Source organism: Peromyscus maniculatus, chromosome X (assembly GCF_049852395.1).
Source record: "Peromyscus maniculatus bairdii isolate BWxNUB_F1_BW_parent chromosome X, HU_Pman_BW_mat_3.1, whole genome shotgun sequence".
Lineage (NCBI taxonomy): Eukaryota > Metazoa > Chordata > Mammalia > Rodentia > Cricetidae > Peromyscus > Peromyscus maniculatus.
This window is the reverse complement of record NC_134875.1, coordinates 115,375,982-115,382,577: the sequence shown is the minus strand read 5'-3', so window position 1 is coordinate 115,382,577 and position 6,596 is coordinate 115,375,982. Positions and strand designations below refer to the sequence as shown.

The window sequence follows — 6,596 nt, the reverse complement described above, 5'->3', positions numbered from 1 at the left end:
TTTAGACAAATTCGCTGCTCAGGAACCATTTTGGAATTGTACACTAGTGACACACAAACCAGGCATTCTCCACTCACAGCCCAATTGGGCCAGCTGCCAAAGGATGTCAACTTGTTCTTGTACCAAGTCAATGCACTGGTTAAGCACCATAAGGCCACCTTTCAACTGTGCATTTAGGGAAGTAGAGGTATGAAGGATGGTTTGGAGCCATTAACTCCTTCCACCTGAAGAGGCTGAAATGGCCAAGCCTGCATCTCTGGAGACAGGAACCAGCTGCAGCAGTTTGAACCTCCACTGCAAAGGTGATGCCTAGCACCTGGCCCCCAGCGAGCACAAGGATTCCCCATAACCTCTCTGAGAATGATTAGAATTCTCCCTTGTGCAGCTCGTGTGGCTGCAAGGACTGCTGCTGCTAGGCCAGCATTACTTAACGGTTCCCCAATTTCTCGGCAGGCTCTTAGCCAAGCTTCTAATCCCTTTCCTTTCCACGGGGTAATAGCTCTACGACATTGTTTTGTACTTTGCTCATATACTAATTGTTGAACCAGAGGCATAGCTGTTTCTACATCTCCAAATATCTTTCCTGCAGCCTCTACCAGATCTTTTAATTGTTTATAAGGCACAGGTTCATGATATCTGTTGTTTGTTTGCGGATCTTCAAAGACTGGAAACGAGGACGCTAGCCGCGCCCAGGTGTCTCTCCTGATAAAATGACAATCTCCACCTGTTTGCGGATACGAAGGTGTTGCTGGGGGTGGATGTGGTCCCGAAGGCGCCGTTGGTTCCACATTCATCCCAGCAGAAACATTATAAGGAGGAGGTCGCTGCCGCCCATGTCTCTCTTCCTCATATTCAGCGGCAGCTTCCTCTAAATCCTCCTCCTCATCAGGGTCTAACTCACCGTCTAATACTGGATATCCTTCCTTTTTAGGCCTACTTAAGTTCTCCCCTTTAACGTCTGATTCTGATAGACTATCCTGGTGCTTAATTAATGCCTTGCGTCCCTTTCTAATGATTTCCACATTGCGTTCTTCCTTGAGACATGCATATACAAAACAGCAAAGAAGAACAACAATTGTCATAGGAATGAACACAAGAGCAAGCACAAACGGATTTATCCCAGCAATCAGCATACCTGGAGAACTTACCGACGTCATCGCCGTTCCTGGCGAACTTACCGACGTCACCGCCTTTCCTGGCGAACCTACCGACGTCACCGCCTTTCCTGGCGAACCTACCGACGTCACCGTTCCTGGAGAACTTACCGACGTCACCGCCGTTCCTGGCGAACCCACCGACGTCACCGTTCCTGGAGAACTTACCGACGTCACCGCTCCGTGTGCTGAGTTCTGAATCCTCCTCGACCCCTCACCTGGTGTCCCGTCCCGGGTTTCGGCACCAGTTGCGGCGCGCTCCTCGGCCAGCGAGGAAGAACGACCACCATGCGAGGATCCTTCTCAGAACACACTTTATTGGAGCGCCTCTTGATTAAGGGAGAGCGGGAGGTGAGGGGCCCCCGAGGACTAAACTGCAGCTGCTTATAAAGGGAATCAGGCAAACGTGCCGTACTGTGATTGGGTCCCGCCAGAATGCTAGCACGGGGAGCCACGGGATAGGCTGAGGACATAAGGCCAATTACCATACTCGTGCATCATAGCCAAATATGGAGTTGTTTACAGCTAGGCTACCAAGAAGCCAGCGCCATCTTAGAATGGCGGCTCCCTACAATTACACACTTAAAATGGATGGATTTTGTTGTGTGTAATTTATACTTCAAAACAGCAGTTTAAAAAGATTTTTATTCACTTAAAGGATAGTTATTTCATCAGAATACCCATACAGCAACCTCATGAAATGTTGGGAGCAAGGAGCGGTCAGCTGATAAAGTGATGAGGAGGAAGGAAGGGGACAGGGGAAAGACTGAAGAGGGAGAAAGAGTATAATATCCCCGCCCCATAGCAGTCACATGGGGAGGGGTCAGCACCTTGAAGAAGTGATACAGCCTTTGGGAGGTAAGGCCTACGTGGAAGTCTTCAGACAACACCAGAATATCCCTTTGAAAAAGAGATTGAGGCCCTGGCTCCCCCACTTTCTGTACTTTCAGGATGCCATGAGGTAAACAGCTAGCTTTCTCATGGTTTTTCTCCCCACCATGATGTACTGCCTGGCATGGACCAAAGACAATGAAACTGTGTGGCAATGGAAACTTTTTGCCTTTTCCAATTGATTATCTTAAGTATTTTGATACAGAAACACAAAGCTGATTAAAACACAGAGGGAAGAAGGAGAGAAGGAAATATGTGGGTGGGAGAGAAAGAGGAAGGGAAGAAAGGGGTGAGAGAAGGAGAACAGATAGAGAAAACTCAACAAGAGATGTCTCATTCCGTCATAGCTAAAGACAGCATAGCTCCACAGCTCTGTCACTCACCCCTACTCTGAGCACTGAATGTGGTCTATCCGTCTGTTAGTAAACAAACAGTTTTGGCCCTCCAACCCGGCAGCAGAAGGCTGAGACTTTGAAGACATTGATAGGATATAAAAATTGCACTACCAATTTTGTCAGATGTACACAACCATTGTAGCATTGTGTCTTTGAAAGACAGGTTTTATGCAACAAATAGAATGCTCTCTTCATGTTGGTCTACCACATGGGGCTAAACAGCCCAAAGTGTTGCACCTCAAATGGAGAAGTGCTACGTTCATATCATCTAATCTGACAGTTGTTTAACACATATTGGACACAATGAAATATGCTTCCTGTTTGGGAGGCTATAGAGATGAGCAAGATATGGTTCCTATCCTCTAGGAATTTACAATCACATCAAGTAATCCTATACTAGGGGAGCTGTTATACTTTATGAGACAGGAAATGAATGAAAGTAAGGCTGAGGCCTTTGTGAATAATTTTCAAAAAAAAAAAGAAAAGGGAATTCCTTCTAGCCTGGGGAAATAGCGTCCACAGAGGGTATGACTAAGACACAATAAACCAGGCAACAGTGATTAATAGCACTTGTTGCTCTTGCATAGGACCCAGGTTCAGTTCCCAGAAACCATATGGTAGTTCACAGCCATCCATAATTTAGGTTCTAGAGGATCCAACTTCTTCTAACCTACACAGACACTACACACATGTGCTACACACACAGACATGCTGGCCAAACACTCATACATATAAAATAAAATAAATAAATCTGAAAGAGTTTTTAAAAGAGATGGTGAACCCCAGTAAAATCAACAGAGTGAAAAGATACCTTGTGGAATGGAAGAAAATATGTATATACCATAAGCAGAAATACAAGGAGTTCAAGAGGCTATACAAATAACTCAAAAAGCAAATAAACAAACAAAGCAAAAAAACAAAAAAAAAAACAAAAACTTCAATAGCTGGGGCTGGAGAGATGGCTCAGCAGTTAAGAATACTTATTCTCTGCTCATTCAGAGGACTAAAGTTGGGTTCCCAGCACCCATGTCAGGCAGCCCACAAGCACCTGTAACTTCAGCTCCAAGGTAGTCAACCCCATATTGTGGTCTCCACAGGCACCCACCCACACAGAAATAAAATTAAAATCTTTTTAAAACTCAACTGTAAAAGAAAAACAAATAACCCAATCAAAAACTAAGCACTAAACCTAAATAGATATTCCTCTGAAGAAGACATACTACCATATGAAAATATACTCCACATCACAAATCATCAAGGGAATGCAAACCAAAACTATAATAAGGTACCACCTCTCCCTGATAGAATTCTGCATTCTCAAAAAAAAAGTTGGTGAGGATGTAGAGAGAAGGGAAAACTTACCCAATGGCCAGTGAAGCTAGCTTAGCAGATGTCAGTGGTGGCCCAGTCTCCAAGGCAGCTCTCTCCCTCCAGGTCTTCTTCCACTGTGATCAGCATGGAAGCCATCATTTGGGTGAGGTCTGTTGGGAAAAACAGCTTGTCAGATCAAGCCTGAACATTTCCTGGAGGAAAGCCCCAGTAGGTGACCCAATGAACTTGCTATACAAGAAGGACTACTACATCAAGCTTGAGGAACTGGTGGTACCCAGCATCCCCTAGAACAAGAAGGTGACCAGGATGGAAATCTTGCCACACATCATCAATTATGTCTTGGACCTTAGGCTAGCACCTTGTGATCATCCTGTACTGCCAGAGACCTGGACAGAAACAGATATCCAGGATGCAAATACCACTTCAACACAGAAATCAGCACCCTGTCCTTGAGGGCTTCTGAATCCCCCTCTGCGTTAATGGCAAGTGATAACAAAGCACTCTGAGGCTGAGTAACTAAGATTTGGAACTTTTTTCTTTCCTCTTTTAAAAAATATTCTTATTCTTTTTCCTTTATACACAAGTCTGCAGAATCTTTTAAAGCACTGAACTTAATTTTTCTCCCTAATCATTTCACCAGTAAAACAAGTTGAATAGATCTTTAGAAAGAAAACTAAGACTGTGGTATCCACTATTTAAAAAAAAAAGCCTTAGATAAACTTATGCAGTTACAAGATTTTCTTGATATATTATTTCCACTATGGGGTGTAGAAACACTAAAATAATAGGGAATTGCCCGATAGAAGCAGACTTCGCTTATTTTTCAAAGGTGAACAATGAATACCAGAAGTTACATATGGGAAGACTTTTAATCTGAAATTACATTTTTATTACATTTTAAATTCTGTTTATTATATACACATATGTCTATTCATAAGTGTGTAGGTATGCATGTGCCACCACACACACAAGAAGATCAGAGAGCAACTTCAGGAGTCAGTCTTCCTTTTCCACAATGTAGGACCTGGGGATGGAACTCAGGCCTGGCAACAAGCTCCTTTGAGCAACCTTATGGGCCCCAGAAATTACCTTATGGAATACAAGCTTACTGAATGCATTATACATCCTTACCTATGTGTGTGTGTGTACACACATGTGCGCACGCACGCGCGTTTTCTTATACAGTGACAGAGATGTATATTTCTTCATAAAAATGTAATGGGGTACCTATTCATGCTGAACTTTTTATAAGTTTAGTCATAAATGTACCTTTTGTAGAAAATAAATCAAGTGTGTTTATTGAATGGTGATTGTTTGCTTTATTGCTTTGATTTTTATGATGTTATGGCATAAGTGAACCCAAATAAACTCAAGTTCAAATTTATGTATGCGGTATTATGATCATAGTAAAATGTATCTGAATTTAAAAAAGCAAACAAGATATACTGCCGCTTACAATAATATAACTAGAACTGATAGGAGATCATTACACTAAAGGAAACAAGCGAGACACACAAAGCTGAGTATAACATGCTACCATTCACATTTTGAATAACCAAAGTTAGTTTCTGGGCAGTAGGAGAGCTCAACCAGTCACCAAGGCTGACAACCTGGTTCCATCCTTCACACACTCATGGTAGAAGCAGAGAACTGACTCCCACATGTGGTCCTCTAAACTCCACATGCATCTGCGGCATGCGAGTGCACACACACAAACAAAATAGATAAGTGTATTAACATTTTTTAAGAGTTAATCTTATGGAAATTGAAAGTAGAACCATAGTTACTAAGGGCTGAGGAGAGTTGGGGGCAGGAAGGGATGGAGAGAGGTTGATCAGTGGCCACTAAGTCATAGTTAAGAGAACTACATTCTGATTTCTATTGCACAGTAGGGTGACTTTAGATAGCAATAATGTGCTAGAACTTTTTAAAGCTGTAAGAAAAGGTTTTGAATGCTTTCACCAAAGCAAAATGATAAATGTCTGGAGAGAGATACATATTTACCTTGATTCAAACTCTACACGGTGTATATTTGTATTGAAATATCCCACTGGGTTCCATAGGTACATATAAATTAATATTGGTAGACATCAGTTGAAATTTTAAATAAAAAGCAGGGCATGATGGTGCACGCTTATAATCCCAGCAAATGAGAGGTAGGGACAGGAGGTTCAGAGGTTCAAGAGAAGATTCCATTAGCAGCAAGTTCAAGACCAGCCTGAGCTATATGAATCTTTGTCTCGTTTCTTTTTCCTTTTAAATAAAAAAGTCAAATTATTTGGTTTGACTGCATATAAGAGTCATAAACAAAATATGAGGGATGTGTAATTAGGACCAAATAGTGGGAGATCTGGAGAAATAAACTCTCCTCTATAGGCAAAATAAAGTTAATGTTTCTCAAGATCCTACTTTCTAGGCTGGTGAGATGGCTCAGCAGATGAAAGGCATGTTCTGCCAAACTTGAAAAGCTAAGTTCAATCCCCGAGACGTGTATGACAGAAGGAGAGAACTACCTCATACAAGTTGTCTTCTGGCCTCCACATGCATACTCTGACATGCACATGCCCAAATAAAAATACCTCCACAAAGTCTTTGCTATGCACTTTTCATATTAAAGAAAGATAAGTTATTTGTGTGTGAGAATAGATTGTAATGGTTCACAAATTCTTCCAGTCTCCAAAAGAGATGGAGCATAACTTCCCTCTTGCTGACCCAAGTGCTGTAGGGACTCTGCTGATGCATCCGACATGTCATTGACACCATCAAGCTATAAAAAGTCCTTGACCTCCATCTAAGAGGCTCTCACCAGATGCTCTTTATGGAA

At 42.2% G+C, this 6,596-nt stretch overlaps 1 pseudogene; it reads left to right on the top strand.

Annotated features, from left to right (window-relative positions):
* Positions 1–3,896: 3,896 nt before the first annotated feature.
* On the top strand, positions 3,897–4,278 carry LOC102923267 (DNA-binding protein inhibitor ID-2 pseudogene; annotated as a pseudogene).
* The last annotated feature ends 2,318 nt before the right edge of the window (positions 4,279–6,596 follow it).